Raw genomic sequence first — 25078 nt, forward strand, 5'->3', positions numbered from 1 at the left:
GGGATTGGGGGGATTGTGTGTGAAAGGGGAAACGAGGGAGTGTGAAGAGGAGAGGTGATGAGAGAGAGAGAATTGAGCAGAAAGAGTAGGGAGAAGTAATGGGGAGACCAGGTTGGCGTTAACCCCAACTCCTGAGCTCAGGGCGCGGTGCCCTCCCCTTCCCTGAGGACCAGGACTCGGGGCTTAGTCTGTCTCTCTCCAGCTCAGCTTCTCCAACACAAAGACACACAACAACATCAGTCACTCTGCTGCTCGGCACGCTTTAATCCACATTTTTATTGGTTACAAATGGAAGTGGGATGGTGCCTTATCTCACTGGCCCCTGAGTTGTGATAAACATTGAAATGTTTCCCTGTAACCCCTCTGTGGGATAAGGATGGACAAACCAGCGCTACCCTCAGTCTGTTACCATAGCGACAGGCTGCTCCATCACTGAAACACTGAACTGAAATGAGAAAATCCCGGATGGTGTGATTAATGAGGGAATTTGATGGATGGATGAATTTGGGTGAAGGGATATTTCAGCACATTCTTCAGCTGCTGCCTGAACTTAGTCTGGGTCACGGCATAAATCGCGGTGTTTGTGCAGCAACTGAGGCGCTGCAGCATGAAGCCCAATTCCAGCACAAACCAATTGAGATACACAGACTTATACCCAATAGCCCACATCCGGTACCATATAGAAAACAGCATTAACATTGACCATAATAGGATGAAATTGGCCGAGATCACAAACAGTAAAATGATGGATTTTTTTCGGTTTCTCATTTCAGTGTCAGACTGAGCGTCCCCATTGGTGTGAGCGCGGAGTCTCCTGCGGGCTCTGCTGGTCACTAAAATGTGTCTGACGGTGAGAACATTGAGCAGCAGAATCAGGAGAAATGGGACACACGGGGTTAGAATGTGGTGGAGGGACTCGATTGTGACCCAGACACTGGACAATAGAACAGCGAGTGTTAAATAACAAAACCAGGGGGTGTTCATCAGCCAATACCGAGCCGTGAGCATAAAATACCAGGAAATGTTCTTTAAACAGCTCAGCACAGTCACTGCTCCCAGAACCACAGCCGCCGTTTTCTCACTGCAATATTTACTTTTCAGCTTCTGGCAACAAATGGCCACAAACCGATCAAAGGTGAAACTGACGGTGAACCAGACAGAGCAGTCAGTGGCTGCATAAAGCAGGACAGCGTGGATATTACACACGGGGACGGAGTACAGGAAATAAAACTGTTCCTGATAAACAATGGGAATGTGTCTCAGGATCAGGTCGAGGATAATGACCAGGAGATCCGCCGCTGCCATGGCCCCCAGGTAACGTCTGACACATGGAGACAATCCACAATCTTTATATAAAGCAGGACGTAGATGGTCACTACGTTAACTGTGAGGAAGGAAAACAAACCCATTATCCATCAGCCTGGAGGCAAAGGGACCCGTTTGATCGGGGACCCAGTGAGATTTTCAAATGTATCCCTGTATTCAGGGATTTATTAAAATAATTGGAGCTGGAATAACAAATGGGAAGGTCGGAATTACTGACAAAAATGTGACATAAACCACAACAAACCCTCCCTCCCCAAACACACCGAGACACATCCATAAGGACAGATGGTTTCTAGAACATTCGCACACACTCGATCACTCGAGAGCAGATACAGGTCACTCCTTCCCAGTTCCTAATACGGAGGGTGGGAGCGTTGCTGTCCTGAAGGATTCTCTCCCAGTTTCCTGAAAACAAACAGAGTTTGGGAATTTCTGTATTTTGGTTTAAATTGTGGTCGCTCCAGTGTCGTGGAGAAATGTAAACGCAGGGAAAACGTATTCACTCCTTTAACTGCCTGAGGGGCCTTCGGAACAGTGTCTCCTTCTCCCTGGAACGGGATCTCTTCCCTCGGGATCTTATCGTTTGTTCAATTCACTGACGTCCAGCCGTTCACAAACAAACAACGTCAGGGACAGAACGTTCCGGGGAATGTCAGTTATAGAATGTCGGGGACAGAACGTTCCGGGGAGTGTCGGTTATAGAATGTCAGGGACAGAACTTTCCGGGAAATGGCAGTTATAGAATGTCGGGACAGAACGTTCCGGGGAATGTCAGTTATAGAATGTCAGGGACAGAACGTTCTGGGGAATGTCAGTTATAGAATGTCAGGGACAGAACTTTCCGGGGAATGTCAGTTATAGAATGTCAGGGACGGAACGTTTCGGGTAACCCCTTGACCTGTCCATCACCTTTCCCTCCTACCACCAACATGATGTACTGTGCACAGGCTACATACCTGTCCCGCACGGGGAGCAGCACTGACCACATCATTGCATTATCTATAAACCTCAACCAGACAGTCTGACCAGCACAGAGACCTGTGCAGTGATCACCCGTGAATTAATCTGTAACCCAGGAGCAGTTACCCTCCCAGCATGTAGGACTGTGTACCCCACCCCAGTGCATTGATGTGTAACCCAGGAGCAGTGACACTCCCAGGATGTAGGACTTTGTACCCCACCCCAGCGCATTGCTCTTTAACACTGTATTAGATCCCTGCCCAGTGAGGGGAAGCTTGCAGCCCATGCTGGAAGTGACAGGACGTACAGCTCACACCCATTTACAGCTCAATATCTCCATTGTACCATGACAAGGGGGTGCTGAGGGTGTGAACATCATTGCCAGAGAGAGACAGAGATGGCAGTGGAATCAGTTTAAATATCACCACATGGGAGGGGTTTGGGGGATAGACAGAGAGGGGGAGACTGAGAGACAGTGTCATGGAAGGATGTGTTCCCAGGTGTCAGAATGCTGAAATGTAGACACTTCGATAGCATCCTGAAACATGAGGCAGTCTTCCCAGGGAAGATGGGAAAAAGGGATAATGGTGTGAGGTCAGATGAAACAACAGCTGCTGTTTGGTTTTGAAATTACATTTATGTAATTTTAATAAGTGTCTTATTGAAACATTATATTGCTGTAGAGTTGGAGTAGGGTAATAAGCAGTTAGGAGAAAGAGGGTCCCAGAGTTGTGAATAGTTGATGTAAAATGTTCACTTTCAGCATTAAAAAATACATTGATATTTTTTGTTTAAACACTGGAATTTGGGAGTTCTCTATCACTCATATTTCAACAGTTTACAAGGTAAATTGAGCATTTCTTTATGTTTAGTTTAAGTTACCAGATGAGCTTCACACTGTGCCCTAACAATTGTTGTGTGTGTATCTGTGTGTCTCTGTGTGGGTTAGGTCTGGTAGTCTCTGTGGTGCTGAAAGTGATGCAATGCCACCCTCTGCTGGCCTCCCCACGCCACTGCACAGGCATTGGCAGAGGGTGAAAACCAACAGGGATTCACTCAGAGAGGGGAAGGGAGAGGGCAGCTGCTCACAGCACCATCCAAACTGATGCCTTATCCATGTACTGATCTAAATGTCCGTTAAATATTGTAACTGTCCCTATTTTCACCAGTTCCTCTGGAAGTTCATTCCACACACAAGCCAGCTTCTGTCTAAAATAATTACCTCTCCTGACTTTTGTAAATCTTTTTCCTCACACCTCAAAATATCCCTCCGTTTTGAATCCCCAACTCTCGGGAAAAGACATCAGCCCTACAGCTTATCTGTACCCCTCATCATTTTATAAACCTCTGTAAAGTTACCCCTCCATCTCATACTCTCCAGTGAAAAATGTCCCAACCTATTCAGCCTCTCCTTATAGCTCAATCCCTCCATTCCCAGCAACATCCAGGTTAAACTCTTCTGAACCCTCTCCAGCTTAATAACATCAAGGTCAATGATATCAAAGTGAATAGTCAAGGTATTTGCTAAGGGTACGGGGGAGTCCAAACCTAGAGGACATAGGCTTAAGGTGAGAAGGTGACATTTAAAAGCGACCTAAGGGCAGCTTTTTCACCCAGAGGGTGGTGTGCCTATGGAATGAGCGGGCAGGATGCCCAGACAGGACACAGTATTCCAGAAGAGGTCTCACCAATGTCCTGTACAACCTCAACATGACATCCCAATTCCGATACTCAAAGGTCTGACCTCTGAAGACAAGTATGTTAAACACCTTCTTAGCCACTTTCTATATCAGATGCAAATTTTAAAGAATTAAACCTGACGGTCTAGGTTTCTGTACTACAACACCACCAAAAGACCCTACTTTTAATTGTATAGGTCCTGTTCTTGTTTGATTTACCAAATCTAACGCCTGGCATTAATCCTGATTATCCTCCATCTGCCACCCCTCAGCCCAGTGTGTGATATGACTGCCACCTCCCCCTCCCCCTTCAATTTTAAAATGCCCACCCCTCTCCAGGAGGCCTGCACACTCCGGCCTTGATTTTCACAAAGACCCTGAGCTTGGGTTGCCTTGTGTGGTTAGAGGGAGGAGGGACAGATTGCAGACACAGTCAGTGGGGAGGAGAGGCTGGACAGTCATCAGCGGCCTGGTGTCATTTCATGGTTTTAGGAAGAGGGCAGACACACGTTAGAGGTGGGTAAGATTGATCGGTGTTTTGGGGTCAGAAATTAAGCTCTTCCTTCGCCTCTGGTGTTCAGTAATAAATATCTATGTGAGACCCTTCATTGTGCAGAGTATGCCTGCAGGATTTCTTTCCCTAATATTGCAGACTACAGATAATAGCGATTAAAGATGTTCATAGTTAATTTCAATATTCAGCAAGTACACTCAATATCCTACAGTTGAGACAAATATCTTGCATTTGTTTAATAATACAAAGTGTTTTTTGTAATTCAGTAATGGTAACCTGATTATAATCAATCCACACTGAGCTGGAAGCGGGCACTAAAATATGACCCAAATTCTGGGTATGGTAGTATAGTGGGCAGTGTCTGTGTCTCTGAGCCAGAGCTCTGGATTTGATTCCAATTCCTGAATTTGTGTAGTAGTGTTCCTAGCTCTGGATGAGAAGGCCTGGATTGAAGTCCTGCCTGGTGCAGAGGTATGTCACAGCATGTCATAACAGGCTGATGAACAAACACACAGGAGAATAATGTTACAGCTTTATGGATATTGCCGAGTGGTGCTCGTGTCCCTACCTCCGGGCACAAAGGTCTAGGTGTAAATCCCACAGAAGTGTCTCCTAATATATCTGAACAAACTTATTAAACTGGTTTTGGAATTGTGACTTGATGGAGAAGGAAGAGGTGTCGGTGTTGAATTTCAGCATTTCGGCCCGGGATTATTGAAAGTACAGCCATTCATGTTGATTGAAGTCACATTTTGCAGCAGGAAAGGTTTATAAAATCAGAACGGTCATGGATAGGGTTTGTAGTCAAGGTTTTTCCACGGGTTAGGGGCGTCCAAAACTAGAGGACATTGGTGGGAAGTGAGAGGGGAAAGATTTTGAAGAGGCCTAAAGGGCATCTTTTCACACGGAGGGTGGTGTGCATATGGAATGAGCTGCCAGAGGAAGTGATGGAGGCTGGGTACAACTACAGCATGTAAAAGGCATCTGGATGCTGACAGACCTGCCGAGCTTTTCCAGCAATTTCTGTATTTCTTTAAAAAATGCATTCATTTTAACACACGTATTCTGAATAAATTAGACATTTTTATTTTGTAATGAAGCAGGAACATAAAAACATATCTTCAAATCCACCAAGACCATTTTCTGCTCAGGGTATGGCTCTGTGCATGACAGCAGCAATGATGCACCAACATGGAACAGGGAATATGATGGAGACATAGTTTGGACAATGTACATGGGATAATATCTGGGCAAAGTTCTTTCAAGTAAACATTGCAGAGGGTGTGTGTGTGTGTGTGTGTGTGTGTGTGTGTGTGTGTGTGTGTGTGTGTGTGTGTGTGTGTGTGTGATAGAAAGGGAAATATTGATCATATATTTGCAATATAAAAACAGTTTGTCATTCATCTTTCCACCATAGTTGGAGAAACATTGCTCTGGATCATAAATGTGCTATTTGAGCAGATTAAAGAAACGAGCCTGACTTGTTCCTAAAACTGACCCTGACCCAGTCTGAGACCGATATCATCGGCCATATCACCGACCTGGGTACATTTAACATTTGTTGTGAGCAGTGGGCGAGTGGGACTAGAAAGGAAACAGTGACCCAAAAAGCCAGGGAACTGTAGACCGGAGAGCCTGATGTCGGTGGTGGGTGAATTGTTGGAGGGGATTCTGAGGGATAGCATTTACATACATTTGGGAAGGTAAGGACTGATCGGGGTAGACAACATGGCTTTCTGCATGGGAAATCATGTCTCATTAAATTGGTTGAGTTTATTGAAGAAATGACAAAGAAGATTGATGAAGGCAGTTTGGTTGACATTGTCTATGTGGAGTTCAGCAAGGTGTTCATTTAAAGAACAAAGAAAATTTACAGCCCAGGAACAGGCCCTTCGCCCTCCAAGCCTGAGCCAATCCAAATGTCCTGTCTAAATCTGTCGGTCAATTCCTAAGTATCTGTATCCCTCTGCTCCCCACGTACTTCTCTGCTCCCATGCATCTGTCTAGACGCACCTTAAATGAATCTGTCGTGCCTGCCTCTACCACCTCTGCTAGCAACACGTTCCAAACGCCCACCCCCCTCTGTGTAATGTACTTACCGCGTGTATCCCCCTTAAACTGTCTACCTCTCACCTTTAAAGCATGACCTCTCATTATTGAATCCTTCACCCTGGGAAAAAGCTTGTCTCTGTCCACCCTATCTTTAACCTTCATGATTTTGCAAACCTCAATAAGTTTCCGCCCCCACAATCTTCTTTTTTCTAGTGAAAATAAACCTAACCTACTCAGCCTCTCTTCATAGCTAGTATTTCATTCTGATTGGTAGGCAGATTAGTAAGTTTCAGTCACATGGGATACAGAAGAAGCTCGTCACAATTGGCTTGAAGGAAGAGGGGTATTTTTCAGACTGGAGGCTTGTGAGCAGCAGTGTGCTGTAAGAATCAGGACTGAGTTAACTGCATTTCATCATTTATGTCAAGGATTTAGATGTGAATATTGGGGCCAGAGTTAGTAAGTTTACAGATGACATCAGAAAGGTGGTGTAGGAGATTATCTCAGAGTACAACAAGACCACAAATAGATGGGTCAAAGGGGCAAGGAGTGACAGATGAAGTTTTATTTAGATAAAGGCGAGGTTTTGTATTTTGTGAACGCAAATCAGGGCAGAAGTTATACACTTAATGGTCAGGTCCTGGGAGTGTTGAGAAACAAACGGACAAAGGGCTGCAGGTACATTGTTCCTTGAAAGTGGAGTCGCAGGTAGACAGAGTGGGACAGAACACATTTGTCACATTTGCCTTAATCAGTCAGAGCATTGAGTATAGGAGTTGTGGTGGCATGTTGCATCTGTACAGGATGTTGGTGAGGCCACTTTAAGAATACTGCATACAACTCGGTTTTCTGCAGAAATGACTTACACAGATGTCCCAGGACTGGAGGTTTGCGCTTTCGGGAGAGGTTGATGAGGTTGAGGTGTTTCCCCCTGGAGTGTCAGAGGTTGAGGGGTCACATTATAGAGGTTTATAAAACCAGCAGGGGCATGGATATTCTGAACAGCCATGTTCTGCTCCCCAGGATAGGGGAGTCCAGAACAGGAGAATATAGTTTGGAGGGGAGAGGGGGAATGATTTAGAAAGGACTGAAGATAAATGTTTCACACACAGAGTGGTGTGTGTTCAGAAAGTGCTGTCAGAGGAAGTGGTGAAGGACGTTACAATCGCACATTAAAAAAGTATCTGAAAGACGAGGGATATCGGCCAAATGCTGCCAAATGGGACTGGATCAGATTTGATATCTGATCGGACTGAACAGATTGGATTAACGGGTCTGTTTCCATTCTGTATGACGCTGTGATTCTATCAGAGGAACAACGAATAATTCTGAATGGACTTTCAAGTGGGAATCCTCTTCACTGGAAGTTTATCGTGCCTCTATGTTCACATTGGTTGAAAGCTGCATTAGGTAAATATTTGACAGAGAACTGAGTCATGCATAAGGGGACACAGACAGGAAAGTGGGGCTGAGACCACAACCTGATCAGCCATAATCTTAGTGTCTGTTGGAGAATTTTCAAAGTATCTAATGACCCACTCCTGTCCCTCAATCCCGTGTTCCTGTGTTCCATTCAGGCCATTAAACCTGTTAGGCAGGAGCATTTAGAGACTACTTACTTCTATAACCTGGTGCACAGAAACAGAGGAGATCATTCGGCCCTTCAAGATTGTCCCACACGCTTTGATGTGATTTGAGAAATGTAATTGTAAAACCCAGCCTGGGTATGAAAGAGGCCTCTCATCTCTCTTCACAGAGCTTCCCCTCTCTGAAACGTGTGCTCCATTTGTTGGTCATGTTGTCGACCCAAATTCACTATGAATATACCCGCCATACCTCACCCAGCGATGGCTCACAAAATCCTCTGGTCTCCCTGACGGCAACATTCAAAAACAGAACATTCATGAAAATAATACCCACTAACTCTCCAATAACAGAATGTGAGAACATCAGACACAGGGGCAGGTCATTCACTCCCCAAACATGCCTTGCCCTTCACTAAGATTGTGGCTGATCTGTTCTCGGTCTGAAATCCTCTTTCATACCCAATTCTTCATCGCCCTCACCTCTCTGACAGGTCAATACCCATCTACCTCCTCTTCAAATACTTTCAGTCATCGAGCTCCCCGAACACTCTTGAGAAGAGAAATCCTGACATGCAATGCCACCTGTTTGAAGAAAACCCTTGCTGCTCCTATATCATGGCCTATTGATATGAACAAAAGGGGTTGACACAAGGGGTCAGGTAAAAATGACTGGCCCTGATATCAAAGCAATGGCTAACTTCTGTTGACATCAAGGAGCTTAACAATCTGAACTTAATGGGAATCAGAGTAAACTCTCCAGTGTTTGGAATCAAACATGACACAAAGGAAGTTGTTCATCATCTCAGTCCTGGGTCACCTCTGTGGGAGATCCTCAGGGTAACTTCCTCTTCACAAACATCTTCAGCTGCTTCATCAATGTCTCCCCGCCACCACCCTCACCACCATAAGATCAGAAGTGGGGTTGGTCACTGAGGATTCCACAATGTTCAGGACATTTTATCCCCTGTCAGCTCCTGAACTGGACTGTGTCCATGTGCAGGAAGACCAGACTCCATTGAGACTTGTGCTGTTAACGTGTCTGTAACATTCATGTAACAGCACTGCCTGATACTGCACATTGCCACAGTAAAACAAGAGTTCATTCCGCACCTCACGCTGGTTTCACAGGAATATGAGGAAGCCATTCAACCCATTGACACTATTGGAGAAAAATAGGGACAGCCCATTCAGTGCCTCCAGCCTATTACTCGGGAAGAGAATGATTCTAATGTGATGGACCACACCAGAGCCCCTTGAAAATATTTGAAGGCAGTAGCCTAGATTCTTACGTTTTCTTATTTTAAAGGAAATGTATAGTGTCTGTTCCAGATGCAATGTGACTGGTCAAACTACTCGGTGGTGAGCAAAATACCATTTATTTAAACACGGAAGATGAAATAAAACCAAAGAAAGAGAAATTTAGCATAACATAATTCTATTGGACAGCTTAACAGAATAATAGAACTAGGAGCTATTACTAATGAACTAGTCCAACATAGGAAATTCCAATAACCACAAAAGGAAAATGCAGGAATAGAAAACAGCATCTAGAGAAAATTCAGAGAGTGTAGCAGCCAGGAGACATTCTGTGAAACTTCCAACTCGGTGGAGACCCTATAATTTTTGATGTTACTGAGAAACCAAAACACAGTGATCCTAATCTGTGAGAGCTGGCCACACCCATTCACTGCATTAAAATAAACCTAAGGCCTCCCTCGCTGTTTACTCAAGTGGTCTTAACTAGCCAGCTTCGTAACGATCGTTTTATATCTCTCTTAAAAGAAACCAGGATAAAAAAGCCTCTTAAAACTACAGCATCATCACACTTGTCAACACATCGAGCTGTCTTACAGGAACCAGGGGCAACACAATCAGGCCCTTGGCCCTGTCCAGTCGAACGAGGAAGAAGCCAGTCAGTCCCTTCAGTCACTTACACAGGAACAGTAGGAGGCCATTCCCACCTCAATGCCCTTTCACAGGGGCAGAATGAGGTAATTGATGCTGATTCCTGATGAATGTCTTATGCCCAAAACGTCGGTTCTCCTGCCTCTCGGATGCTGCCTGACCTGCTGTACGTTTCCAACAATCGACTCTCTACTCTGATCTCCAGTATCGGCAGTCTGAGCTGTCTCCTAATTGATGCTCCAACATGATAAACAATTGGAGCAGAGGCTGCACAGACAGACTGCTCCACGTTGTTCCTCATGGCTCTGTTGCTCATGATACGCATGTGGGACTTTAATTTGGTTTTGTCGCGGTGAGGAGGGAAGCTATATATCTTGTGTGAAGTCTCAAGAAGGCACCTTCCATCTCCGAGAAGCCAGCCTGGTGTTTTCTGTGTAGGGTGGAAGCTGATGGGAATGGCTACCTGTTTCAGATGGAAGGTACTGTGGCTGCTGTTGGGGATTGTGAGTAACCTGACGATAGAACAGGTTCACACGTCGACTACACAATAACGTGGGGAGAGTTAATGTAGGTATATAAACTATTAGGAAAGACACGTTGGACTGATGGATGGACTCTCTAAGTTCAAATAATGCTGATCTTGTTCATATTGATCTTGTCCAGTGCATGTCCTGTTCAGTGTAACCGTTATGCCATACTCTGTCCTAATCTATTTCCACCCTATGATCTGTCTGGCCATGCTTACTATAATCTGCCTCCACTGCTCATAAATAAAGTGTTTCCCTGTACTGAGGTACACGTGGCAATTAATCATACCAATCAATCCTGGGTAAAGTATGGAATTTCTCTCCCTGTCAATGTCTGTTTGCAAATAAGTGATCGCTACCACTCCTCGTGTTTCAGCATCACCATTTCGTCTCTCAGCTCGACAGATTAAACACTCAGCCTCTTCACTCTATTCTCATGATACCATCACCCGTGTCTGTGGTAAGGAGATCATTCATTACAAAGGTGATCAAATCTGTACAGAGTGCCCCAAATACTCTCTCAGCAAGGCTCCACAACAGCAGGAAGATGGCTTTACTTATGTACTCGAATCATCTTACAATGAAGGACAGCACAACATTGACTGCGCCCCTTACTTACACAGGGTTTGATTCAGAGCAGTCAGCATAGACTTGTGAGTGGGAGATAATGCTTCCCAAATTAGTTAGAGTTCATTGATGAAGTGACCAGGAAGGTTGATGAGGACAGAGCAGTAGACGTAGTCTCTATGGATTTCAGTCAGGCCTTTGATAAGGTCCCACACGGCAGGCTGCTCTGGTTGGTTATATTGCATGGAATGCTGGGGGAACAGGCCAATTGGATGCACAGTTGGCTTGATGGTAGGAAGCAGAGGGTTTAGTGGAAGGATGCTTGTCAGACTGGAGGCTAGGTCCATTGCTATGTGTTATCTATGATTTGGTTGAGAATGTACAAGGCATGATTAGTAAGTTTACAGGTGGCACTAAAATAAGTAGTATCGTGATCAGTGAGGACGTTTATCACAAATTGCAGCAGGATTTTAATCAGGTGGGGAAACGGGCCGAGAAATGATAAATGGAATGTGTGAGGTCTTGCCTTTTGGAAACCTAAATCAAGGTAGGAGTTTCATGTTGAATGGGAGGGTCTTAAAGTGTGTCGTAGGAAGAATGACCATTGGGTTCAGGTGCACGGTTCTCTGCGAGTGGATTCACAGGTAGACAAGGCAGCGAGGAAGTCTTTTGGCACACTGGCCTTCATCAGGCAGGACATTGAGTATAGAAGTTGGGAATTTATGTTGCAATTACACAGGAATTTGGTAAGGCCGCACTTGGAGTATTGTGATCAGTTTTGTCACCTTGTTATCGGGAGGATATTATTAAATTAGAAAGAGTGCATAAGAAGTTTACAAGGATGTTGTCAGGACCCAGTGGTCTGAGTTATAGGGAGAGGTTGAACAAACTAGGACATTTTGTTTAGAGTGTAGGAGACTGAGGGGGGGACCTTATAGAGCTGTATAAGATCATGAGGGATATGGATAGGGTGAATGCTCTCAGCCTTTTTCCAAGGTTTAGAGAATCGAGAATAGAGGGGATGAGTTTAAGGTTAGAGGGGAAGGAATAAAAGAGAAACTGAGGGGCCACTTCTTTCCACAGAGGCTGGTACGTGAATGAGTTGCAAGCAGATGTGGTTGATGGGGGTACATTAACAACATTTCAAAAGCGTTTGGATAAATATGTGGATAGGAAAGGACTAGAAGGATATGAGCCAACTGCAGGGAAATGGGGTTAGTGTGGATTGACATTTACAAGGTGGAGTCGAACCCTTCTGTTAATTAAAACCAAACACCCAGAAAAGCTCGCCTCACCTCGTAATCTGTTAAAATATGAGCGACTCAGATCCCCTACATTCCACTTTTTTAAAAAAACAGCAAGTCAGTTTCTTAACTTTAATAGTGAACACTAAACAACAACTATTCACAAATAAAAGCCCTCTGTTCTTAACTACTTACTATCTGACTCCAACTCTGTAAAAATATGTTATTCCAACAACCCACATCTTAAACATTACAATCTCAAGACCACACAGTCTCTATCTTCCCCACTGTGCTCACTCATCCAGCTGCTGATCTCCCTGGGTCATTTTTTTTTTAACTGCAAGTAGGTTTTACATGAACATGTATCTTTCATAGTGAGTGTTTGAGTTGGCCAGTTAGCACTCCTGCTCTACAGCAGTTACTCTGCTGTTGGATTGCAGTGGCTCTCCCTCTAGTGTTCAAATGCTGGGTTTATGCACTCCCCATGATACAACAATTCTCACAATGTGATTGCTTTCCAGGTTTCCAAACAATAATATTCAAATTCCATTGGCTTCTGGTATCCGGAGCGTTTTTCAAACTCTTTGGTTGTATTTGAATTGTTGTCAAAGTAGCAACCAAAACTCAGGATTGTCATTGTTGTCGACAACCATCTGCGACAATTTGTCATGTAACCATTCAAATGTTGTCAGGCCAGTACGAAATTCAATCATTCCTTTTCTATAATTGAAATTTTATATATTTTTTTCTGGTGGATATTGAATTTTTTCGACAAGTAGCCAATTGACCACTCAATTCCATCATCAACTTTCTGTGTCAACACATCTCCGATCCCTATATCCCAAGCATCATACACAATTTTCAAAGGGTTTCAAAATATTTGGTGTAGCTAAATCTGGTGCGGGGTGGAAGGGAGCTTGGAAGGCGATCAGTAGATGCAGGTGATAACTGATGGTGAAAGGTCGGAGAGGAGGGTGAAGTGGATAGGTGGTAGGACAGCTGGAACCCTCAAACTATACAGCATCAACGTTGACTTCACCAATTTCCAAATCTCCCCTCCCCCAGCCTCAACCCAGATTCAACCGTTCAACTAAGCACTACCCTCTTGAACTGTGCTAACTGTCCATCTTCCTTTCCACCTACCCACTCCACCCTCCCCTCCGACATATCACAATAATTCCCATTTATATCTTCCTATCTCCCTCCCAATGACCCTCACACCAGTCCATCTCCTACCTTCCGATTTCTCTTTTAGCCTCCTGTTCCCCCCGCCACATTCCTGACGATGTGTCGATTCCTGATGTGTCGATTGTCCTGCTCTTCGAATGCTGCCTGATCTGTTGTGCCTTTCCGGCCCCTCAGTTTTCAACTATTAGAGACTGAGCAGCTCCCGTATCTTGGAAAATTATAACTACTTGTCCTCCCCCTACACCCCGTTTTTCCTTAGTGAGGTTTATCTACGGAGGCAAATTCTTTATACAGACAGGCACTGCCTCCATACCCAGCCCCTGCCTGGGCAGTGCACTCTCCTGCAGCTCCTCGGCTCCACTTCGGGTCTCCTTTAACAGGTTCACTAATACCATTGGCTTAAACTCTTTTACCACGTCTTTTCCCAAAGTGTCTTCCTTCAATGCCAAGCACGGTATGTCCCAGCTTACTGCAGTGAAAACACCTTTTCACAGTGCCCTTCTTAAACCATCGGCACTGTAATTTTTATGTGTTCCACCACATGATTGTAAGAACAACTGAGGCCTCTCACTTCCTTTCAACCCCTTGGACCTGTTTTTTCATCTGTGGTAAACTATTGCCAGTGTGCCTTTCTCTATGTTTTGCAGTGCAGGATCTCCCCTTCTCCCAATTTTTATCACCCACAAGATGAAATCCTCCCAGAAGCTAAATTTCATCTCATGCACCAAAGCATCTCATCTGCCCTTTCTGCTACGCTTCTCACTTCTTGAACTTTCTGTTCATTCACATGAATTCTTACCATCTCTGCAAGTGAGTCTTTAAAGTCCTCCCATCGAGCCTCACAGGTCTTATCCATTTTTAAGGCCTGCATCCTTCTATCAAAATGACTGTGTTTAATTCTTTCAAACTCAATATAAGTCTGACCTGGTTCTGTCTCTACATTTCTGAACTGCTGTCTATATTCGTCTTGTACGAATTCATAAGCACTCAAAATAACCTGTTTGACATCTGCATAATCTCTTGCTCCCTCATGAGACAGCACGGCACATACCTTTCAAGCTGTACCCACCAGCTTAGTCTGAACTAGCATTAGCTACAGGTTCACGGGACATGCCATCTGCCGAGCCAGTTTTGTAAATGAAATAGAAGTAGTTTTCGCATTTTTCGCACCAAAATATGGCAATGTATTAACATAGTTGTATACATCCCTACATTATCCCTTCATCTTTATCCTGCTAATTTAACTTTCTTATCTAAATCCAAACTTCTGAATTTCAAATTCTCCTTCTCTTCCTTTTTCCTCTGTTTCTCTTTCTCTATCTTCTCTCTCTTTCTGTTTCTTTCTTTATCTTCTAACTCCAGTTGTCATATTTGCAATTTAAGTTTCTCGAACTCGACTACACTTGCCTGCTTCTCTGATAGACCAAAGAGCTTGACCAACTCCATTATGATGACAGCTTTCCTTTTGTCTCTGGTGAAACCTAATTCTAATCTACATGTTAATTCTAAAAGTATGCCCTTCCTTTGTCTTTCTACACTTTCTTGGCAAATTTGGGAACCATCTTTAAACCTCAGAACCTCTTTAGTAATATTAAAAGCCATTTCTTTTAATTTAACCAACCACAAGGAAACAAAATTAAATGAATTTTCTCACCTGTTTTATTTGAAGATCTACGTCACTAACTGCCAAGTGATGGAATCTGCTGGGACCTTTTGTACGCCAAAGCTGTTCAAATCTGTCTAAATCCCATACGACAAGCCCTCAAACTGTTATGATGTCGCTGTTGAACTCCTCGTTAATTAAAACCACACACCCAGAAAAGCTCACCTCACCTCGTAATCTGTTAAAACACGAGTGACAAAGTAGTCGCAAATTCCACTATTAAGAGAAAAAGAACAATTAATAAGTATGTATTTTAACTCCCTGAGCTTGCTGGTTTGTTTTCAGATGTTTCGTCACGATGACTAGGTGATATCATTAGTGAGAGTCTCTGGTGACGCACTCGTGGTAAGTCTCGTCTTTCTATTTCGAGGTCTTGGTTTCTTAAGGAGTATGATGTCATTTCCAGCTTTTTGTTCAAGGCAAGGTAGATAGGATCTAAATTGATGCGTTTGTTGATGTACTTCTCGCTAGAATGCCATGTTTCTAAGAACGTTCGTGCGTGGCTTTGTCCTAGGAAGTGCGTGTTGTCACAGTCAACGTGGTGTCCTTCTTTTTATGTATGAATGGAAACTAATGATAGTGGGTCGTGTCTTTTGGTGGCCAGTTGGTGTTCATGTATCCTGCTTGCACAACAATAGGACAGTCGGAAATGGAAAAAAACCGATTTTATATACACTGTTTAATCAGTATGTGTTCAGATAAGTAACACTCTTCATATGTGTATAACACATTCTGAATGAACAACTGAGACACAGTTAACAAAAAATGATGCACATGATGAATAAAATTTTTGAAGCATTAAAACATTATTTGATCCTCATCTGAAATGATACCTTCCCTTTCTCTCAACGTTCCCCCTTTTCTGGGATTCCCAACTCGAGTCTCTCATTTTTATCAGAATGTGTGTTAGAAATTCTTGTTTCTGGTTTCCAACTTACTTCAGTTAATTCCCTTTCTACCAGGAATTAAATATATTGTCTGTTGGGTTCTTTCCAAAACTAGTGTCTGTCATATTATTGGAGAGGAACGTTATGGCATCTGACCAAGCGTTTGAACATATTGCTCTGTTGTACGTGCACTGTACAAAGGACCACAGCACACAGGAATTGCCAAAAGATTGAGGGAAGTACATATCCTCTCTCTCATTCTCCCTTTCCTCTCTCTCGTTCTCCCTTTGTATCTAGTTAAGAAATCCACCAATCTTCGTGGCCCATCTCTTAAAACTCATTCTTTCATTTTATAAGTAATGCTTTCTTCAAGATGTAATGTGGTTATAATGAAGCAATGTAACTTCAAAGACATGCGGGAGGAGCTGGCCAGAGTTAGTTGGAAGGGGAGCTGAGCAGGAAAGACCATGGAGAAGCAATAGCAGGAGTTTCTGGGGATAATTCGGAAGATAATACCAGAAATGCAACCCCAAGCTGATGAAACATACTCATGGGAGGACAAGGCAGCCAAGAGTGACAAGGCATCAAACCAAAAGAGGAAACATGCAATGTGGTGAAGATGATTGGGAATCCAGAGAATTAACTGGCTCTGAAACTACATAAGGATGGTATCACTGACACTGAAGAGCTCTTAATCATGGTCAGGGAAAGAAACAGAGGAAAAATAATCACTTTAAACACAGAAGATGGCATTTCTCAAGGAAAAAGATTCAGGTGAATTAAACATTTGAATTAACATCATAGAACATAGAACATGGAAAAATACAGCGCAGTACAGGCCCTTCGGCCCTCGATGTTGCGCCGACCAAATCCTACCTAACCTACACTAGCCCAATAACTTCCATATGCCTATCCAATGCCTGCTTAAATGACCAAAGAGGGAGAGTTCACCACTGCTACTGGCAGGGCATTCCATGAACTCACAACCCGCTGCGTAAAGAATCTACCCCTAACATCTGTCCTATACCTACCACCCCTTAATTTAAAGCTGTGTTCCGTGATAACAGCTGACTACATTAGCGGTAAAAGGTTCTCAGTGTCTACCCTATCTAAACCCCTAATCATCTTATACACCTCTATCAAATCTCCCCTAAACCTTCTTTTCTCCAATGAGAACAGGCCCAAGTGCCTCAGCCTTTCCTCATACGATCTTCCTACCATGCCAGGCAACATCCTGGTAAACGTCCTCTGCACTCGTTCCAATGACTCCACATCCTTCCTATAGTATGGCGACCAAAACTGCACACAATACTCCAGATGAGGCCGCACCAGAGTCTTATACAACTGCAACATGACCTCAGGACTCCGGAACTCAATTCCTCTACCAATAAAGCCCAGTACACCATATGCCTTCCTCACAGCACTATTTACCTGGGTGGCAACTTTCAGAGATCTGTGTACATGGACACCAAGATCCCTCTGCTCATCCACACTACCAAGTAGCCTACCATTAGCCCTGTAATCCATCTTCTTGTTACTCCTACCAAAGTGAATGACTTCACACTTAGCTACATTGAATTCCATCTGCCACCTTTCTGCCCAGCTCTGCAACCTATCTATATCCCGCTGTAACCTGCCACATCCTTCTTCACTGTCCACAACTCCACCGACCTTTGTGTCATCCGCAAACTTGCTCACCCAGCTTTCAAGCCCCTCCTCTAGATCATTTATAAAGATGACAAACAGCAACGGTCCCAAAACAGATCCCTGGAGTACACCGCTAGTAACTGCACTCCAAGATGAACCTAGTCCATCAACTACTACCCTCTGTCTCCTTCCAGCCAGCCAATTCCTAATCCAAACCTCTAATGCACCCTCAATGCCATACCTCCGTAGTTTTTGCATTAGCCTACCATGGGGAACCTTATCGAACGCCTTGCTAAAATCCATATACACCACATCTACTGCTTTACCCTCATCCACCTCCTTAGTCACCTTCCCAAAGAACTCAATAAGGTTTGTGAGGCACGACCTGCCCTTCACAAAACCATGCTGACTATCCTTGATCACATTATTCCTATCGAGATGTTCATAAATCTTATCCCTTACCATTCTCTCTAAGACTTTGCCCACAACAGAAGTGAGACTCACTGGCCTATAGTTACTCGGGCTGTCCCTACTCCCCTTCTTGAACAAGGGGACCACATTCACTATCCTCCAGTCTTCTGGTACTATTCCCGTTGACAATGACGACATAAAAATCAAGGCCAATGGCTCTGCTATCTCCTCCCTAGCTTCCCAGAGGATCCTAGGGTAAATGCCATCAGGCCCAGGAGACTTGTCTATTTTCATCCTTTCCAGTATTCCCAAAACCTCCTCCCTACATACTTCAAGGCCATCCATTCTAATCACTTGTGACTCAATATTCACACCAGCAACAGAGTCCCGTTCCTGAGTGAATACTGACGAAAAGTATTGATTTAGTGTCTCACCAATCTCCTCCGCCTCCACGCACAACTTCCCACTACTATCCTTGACTGGACCGATACCTACCCTAGCTGCAAATGTGTTGCTGGTCAAAGCACAGCCGGCCAGGCAGCATCTCAGGAATAGAGAATTCGACGTTTCGAGCATACGCCCTTCATCAGGAATGGGGAGAGTGTGCCAAGCAGGCTAAGATAAAAGGTAGGGAGGAGGGACTTGGGGGAGGGGCGATGGAGGTGGGATAGGTGGAAGGAGGTCAAGGTGAGGGTGATAGGCCGGAGTGGGGTGGGGGCGGAGAGGTCAGGAAGAGGATTGCAGGTTAGGAGGGCGGTGCTGAGTTGAGGGAACCGACTGAGACAAGGTGGGGGGAGGGGAAATTAGGAAACTGGAGAAATCTGAATTCATACCTTGTGGTTGGAGGTTTCCCAGGCGGAAGATGAGGCGCTCCTCCTCCAGCCGTCGCGTTGTTATGTTCTTCCGGTGGAGGAGTCCAAGGACCTGCATGTCCTCGGTGGAGTGGGAGGGAGAGTTAAAGTGTTGAGGGTTGGTTGGTCCGGGCGGCCCGGAGGTGTTCTCTGAAGCGTTCCGCAAGTAAGCAGCCTGTCTCCCCAATATAGAGGAGGCCACATCGGGTGCAGCGGATGCAATAGATGATGTGTGTGGAGGTACAGGTGAACTTGTGGCGGATATGGAAGGATCCCTTGGGGCCTTGGAGGGAAGTGAGTGTGGAGGTGTGGGCGCAAGTTTTACATTTCCTGCGGTTGCAGGGGAAGGTGCCGGGGGTGGAGGTTGGGTTGGTGGGGGGTGTGGATCTGACGAGGGAGTCACGAAGGGAGTGGTCCTTGCGGAACGCTGATAGGGGAGGGGAGGGAAATATATCCTTGGTGGTGGGGTCCGTTTGGAGGTGGCGGAAATGGCGGCGGATGATACGTTGTATGCGGAGGTTGGTGGGGTGGTAGGTGAGAACCAGTGGGGTTCTGTCTTGGTGGCGGTTGGGGGAGCGGGTCTCAAAGGCGGAGGAGCGGGAAGTGGAGGAGATGCGGTGGAGGGCATCGTCGATCACGTCTGGTTACTCGATACCTACCCTAGTCATCCTTTTATTCCTGACATACCTATAGAAAGCCTTTGGGTTTTCCCTAATCCTACCAACTAAGGACTTTTCATGTCCCCTTCTCGCTGCTCTTAGCTCTCTCTTCAGATCCTTCCTGGCAACATTTTAACTCTCAATCGCCCCAACTGAACCTTCACGCCTCATCTTTACATAGGCCGCACTCTTCCCTTTCACAAGGGATTCCAATTCCCTATTAAACCACGGCTCCCTCACAAGACCCTTTACTCCCTGCCTGACTGGTACATACTTATCAAGGACACTCAGTAGGTGTTCCTTGAACAATCTCCACATATCGTTAGTGTTCTTCTCCTGAAGCCTGTTTTTCCAATCCACACATCCTAAGTCATGCCTCACCGCATCATAATTTCCCTGCCCCCAGCTATAGCTCTTGCCCTGCAGTGCACACTTATCCGTCTCCATCACTAAAGTAAAAGTCACCGAGTTGTGGTCACTGTCCCCGAAGTGCTCACCTACCTCCAAGTCTAACACCTGGCCTGGTTCATTACCTAGAAACAAATCCAGTGTAGCCTCACCTCTTGTTGGCCTGTCTACATATTGTGTCAGGAAACCCTCCTGCACACATTGGACAAACACCAACCCATCTAACGAACTCGAGCTATAGTTTTTCCAGTCAATATCTGGGAAGTTAAAGTCCCCCATAACAACCACCCTGCTACTTTCACTCTTCTCCTGAATCATCTTCGCAATACTATCCTCTACTTCTCTCGGACTATCGGGAGGCCTGTAGAAAACACCTAACAGGGTGACCTCACCTTTCCTATTTCTAACCTCAGCCCAAACTACCTCATATGGCAAATCTTCCTCCATCGTCCTTTCCACTGCTGTAATGCTATCCTTGACAAGCAATGCCACACCTCCCCCTCTTTTACCCCCATGTCTGACCCTACTAAAACATTTAAACCCTGGAACCTGCAACAGCCATTCCTGCCCCTGTTCTACCCACGTCTCTGTAATGGCCACAACATCGAAGTCCCAGGTACAAACCCACGCTGCAAGTTCGCCTACCTTATTTCTTATACTTCTGGCATTGAAGTATACACACTTCAAGCCACCTTTCTGTTTACAGGCACCCTCCTTCGAAATCGATGCCTTGTTCCTAACCTCCCTACACTCAAGGTCCTGTACCCTGAAGCTACAGTCCAGGTTCCCATGCCCCTGCAGAGTTAGTTTAAACCCTCCCAAAGAGCACTAGCAAACCTCCCCCCAAGGATACTGGTGCCCCTCAGGTTCAGGTGTAGACCATCCTGTTTATAGAGGTCCCACCTTCCCCAGAAAGAACCCCAGTTATCCAGAAACCGGAATCCCTCCCTCCTGCACCATGCCTGTAGCCACGCATTTAACTGCTCTCTCTCCCTATTCCTCGACTCTCTATCACGTGGCAAGGGCAACAAACCAGAGACAACAACTCTGTTTGTTCTAGCTCTGAGCTTCCAACCTAGCTCCCTGAAAGCCTGCCTGACATCCTCACCCCTCTTCCTACCTATGTCGTTGGTGCCAACGTGGACCACGATCTGGGGCTGCTCCCCCTCCCCCTTAAGGACCCGGAAAACACGATCAGAGACATCACGTACCCTTGCACCTGGGAGGCAACATACCAATCGTGAGTCTCTGTTGCCCCCACAAAACCGCCTATCTGTACCCCTCACTATTTTTCCCCAAGAACTTTCGCTCTAACTTTCTCCACCCTTCCCTTCTGAATAACGGGGCCAGGCTCCGTGCCAGAGGCCTGAACCTCGTTGCTTACCCCTGATAAGCCATCCCCCCCACAAGTATCCAAAACGGTATACTTGTTCTTGAGGGGAATGACCGCAGGGGGTCCCTGCACTGGCTGGTTCCTCCCACTCCCCCTCACTGTCACCCATCTGTCTATAACTTTCGTTGTAACTACTTCCCTAAAGCTCTGATCTATGACCACCTCTGCCTCCCGAATGATCCGTAGTTCATCCAACTCCAGCTCCAGTTCCCTAACACGGTCTTGGAGGAGCTGGAGATGGATGCACTTCTTGCAAGTGTAATCAGCAGGGATGCTAATGGCTTCCCTCACCTCATACACGTTGCAAGAGGAACATTGCACTGTCTGCACTGCCATCCCTCTAAAAAGTAAGCTTTAAAACTAAATCTAAAGAAATAAACAAGCAAAATGCAGCACTTACCTGCTTGCCACAACGGGTCTTATTATTAGGTTAGAGGAGGAGGGCGAGTGGGAGGCTCTACCCCTGTAGTGCCTCGGGTTCTTCCCCTGCGCGCTTATATAAGAAAAAAACCCTACCCAGGTAACCTAGCACGGCACCAGCTTCCGGGTCCGCTGGGCGCTTAAAAAAACTTTAAAACTTTTAGCTGTTTGAAAAAAAAACACGAACTGGACTTAGCCCGCGACTTCAAAAACACCACCAGACAGCCGTTACTTGGTCCGCCGAGAGATTTATCAGGGTTACATTCAATCTGCCATTGATCTGCCCAACTCACAATTCCATTTGCATCTTCCTGTAACTTAAGGCCTTCCTCCTCACTGCTAACCACTCAGCCATTCGTTACTTCAAACATAAACTTACTTGGTACAACAGGGGACACTGCTCTCCAGTCACACAAACAGCCTTCTCCCACCACCCTCTGTCTCCTGCTACTAACACAGTTTTCAGTGTAACTTGTCACGTTTTGCTTCATATTGTGAGATTTTACTTTATTTCTCAGTGTCCCAGGTGGAAATTTGTCAATGGCCTTCCTAAAAAACAAAACAATGACCTCCTCAAACTAATTCAATCAAACCCATGAGATGTGACTTCCTTCTGATAAAGTCATGATGATTATCCCTGATCAAACCTTGCGACTCTGATTGGAGTTCGATTTTTTCCTTCCCTTTTTTCTCCAGTAGTTTCCTTAACAGTGATCTAATACTCGCTCGTCTATAGTTCCCTGGTCTATCTCTCCCACCCTTACTGTGAAGTGGAATCGTATTAGCAGTTCTCCAGTTCTCTGGCACCTCCCCTATGGTCAGATTCTAATTAAAATATTCAGTCCGCAGTGCAATCAACATGTGTATTGCTGCTTCCTCTGAAATACATGTATGAAGTACATCTGGTCTGTCAGATTTATAAATACTCAATCTAGCTTTCTTTTCAAAGATGACCCCAACACTGATAAGAATGATCTCAGATTTTACTTACACAAGTCCCATGGTCACTTGGTATTTCTGGAAAAATTTCTGGACATTCTTCCATGAAGGTAGACACCAAAGAAACTGTTTCTTTTCCCTGCAATTTCTCTGTTCTCTGCAATAACTTATTATGAACGCACACCAACTGTTCCACATTTGATCTTATTTTTATTTTTTTCATACATTGATAGATGCTTTTTAGCAGTTTTTATGTTTTCTTTCATTTGCATGCTTTTTCTCTTTTTGATTTTCTTCTCAGTTTCTTGGTCATCCTTTGCTGGGTCCTACATTTCTCTGAGTCCACTGGCTTACTACAACACTTGGCATTTTTCTAAGCTGCCTCCTTTCATCTAATAGGTAGGTGAAGGTGGGGTTGAAAGTGATAGTCGGAGAGGAGGGTGGACCAGATTGATAGGAAGGAAGGTGGATACATCAGAACATTCAAAAGGGCGGTGCTGACTTGGAAGGTTGGAGTGGGATAAGGTGGGATTAGGGGAAATGGGGAAATCCACTATGATCCCCTGTAGTTGGATGGTCCCAAGGCAGAAGAGGAGGCTTTCTTCCTCCAGGCTTCTGGTGGCTCGGATTTGGCGATGGAGCAGGCCCGGGACCCTCATGTCCTTGGCAGAATAGGAAGGGGAGTTAAAGTGCTCAGCCACAAGGCGATGGAGTTGTTCAATGTGGCTGTCCCAGAGATGTTCTCTGAAATGATCCAAAGTTGACCTCCTGCCTCGCCAATGTAGAGAAGACCACAGTGGGTTTAATGGATGCAGTAGATGAGGCGTTTTGTCTCCTTTTATCACCTTTCACTTTAAACCCCACCTTCATCTACCTATCGCAATCCCAGCTACCTCCCCCCTGTCACACCCCCTTCCCATTTATCTCTCAGCCCCCTTGGCCCATAAGATTCATTCCTGATGAAGGGCATATGCCCGAAACATTGATTTATCTGCTCTTAGTATGCTGCCTGGCTGTGCTTTTCCATCACCACACTCTTCGCCTCTGATCTCCAGCATCTGTAGTCCCCATTTTCTCCTCACACCATGATGGCTTGCATGACTCAGATTTGTAACGGTTACTTCAAATACAACAAAAACTGTCGTGTACTCAAACAGCATAAAAGAAAACCAATACATTGTGGTCACTGTTCCCAAAATGTCCTTTCTGGCAAAATTTTCAATTAGCTCTTCTGATCACTCAACACCAATTCCTAAATAACCTGATCTCGAGCTCAGTGATCAACATAATGTTCATGTAAACCATCTCACACGTGGTCATGAAATCCATTTTTCCCAGCATTAGCATTCAATTTGGTTAACACAGTTTAGATATAATTTAAACATATATCATTACTGCAGTACCCACAAATGTGAATATCTCATTTCCTGTTTTATAACATTTCCTGCATTTGTATTGCAGCTTTCACTTTGATAATAGACAATAGACAATAGACAATAGGTGCATGAGTAGTCCATTCAGCCCTTCGAGACTGCACCGCCATTCAATACGATCATGGCTGATCATCCTTAATCAGTATCCGCTCCCTGCCTTATCTCATAACCCTTGATTCCACTATCTTTGAGAGCTCTATCCAACTCTTTCTTAAATGAATCCAGAGACTGGGCCTCCACTGTCCTCTGGGGCAGAGCATTCCACACAGACACCACTCTCTGGGTGAAGACGTTTCTCCTCATCTCTGTCCTAAATGGTCTCCCCCGTATTTTTAAGCTGTGTCCTCTGGTTCGGCACTCACCCATCAGCGGAAAAATATTTCCTGCTGCCAGAGTGTCCAATCCTTTCATAATCTTATACGTCTCAATCATATCCCCTCTCAGTCTTCTAAACTCAAGTGTATACAAGCCCAGTCGCTTCAGTCTTTCAGTGTAAGGTAATCCCGCCATTCCAGGAATTGACCTCGTGAACCAACGCTGCACTCCCTCAATAGCCAGCATGTCTTTCCTCAAATTTGGCGACCAGAACTGCACACAGTACTCCAGGTGTGGTCTTACCAGGGCCCTGTACAGCTGCAGAAGCACCTCTTTGCTTCTATACTCAATTCCTCTTGTTATGAAGGCCAGCATGCTATTAGCCTTCTTCACTACCTGTTGTACCTGCATGCTTGCCTTCATTGACTGGTGTACAAGAACACCCAGATATCTCTGTACTGCCCCTTTACCTAAATTAATTCCATTGAGGTAGTCATCTGCCTT

At 45.0% G+C, this 25078-nt stretch overlaps 1 long non-coding RNA gene across 1 annotated transcript in view; it reads left to right on the forward strand.

Annotated features, from left to right (window-relative positions):
• Window positions 1-1107: 1107 nt before the first annotated feature.
• The window catches only part of LOC132815005 (uncharacterized), a 37840-nt gene continuing 13869 nt past the window's right edge, over window positions 1108-25078 (forward strand). Inside the window, exons 1-2 of the long non-coding RNA XR_009644613.1 lie at window positions 1108-1314; window positions 15497-15556. This is a non-coding gene — a long non-coding RNA (uncharacterized LOC132815005). The remainder of the gene's footprint in view (window positions 1315-15496; window positions 15557-25078) is intronic.

This window comes from Hemiscyllium ocellatum, unplaced genomic scaffold (genome assembly GCF_020745735.1).
Source record: "Hemiscyllium ocellatum isolate sHemOce1 unplaced genomic scaffold, sHemOce1.pat.X.cur. scaffold_997_pat_ctg1, whole genome shotgun sequence".
Classification (NCBI taxonomy): Eukaryota; Metazoa; Chordata; class Chondrichthyes; order Orectolobiformes; family Hemiscylliidae; genus Hemiscyllium; species Hemiscyllium ocellatum.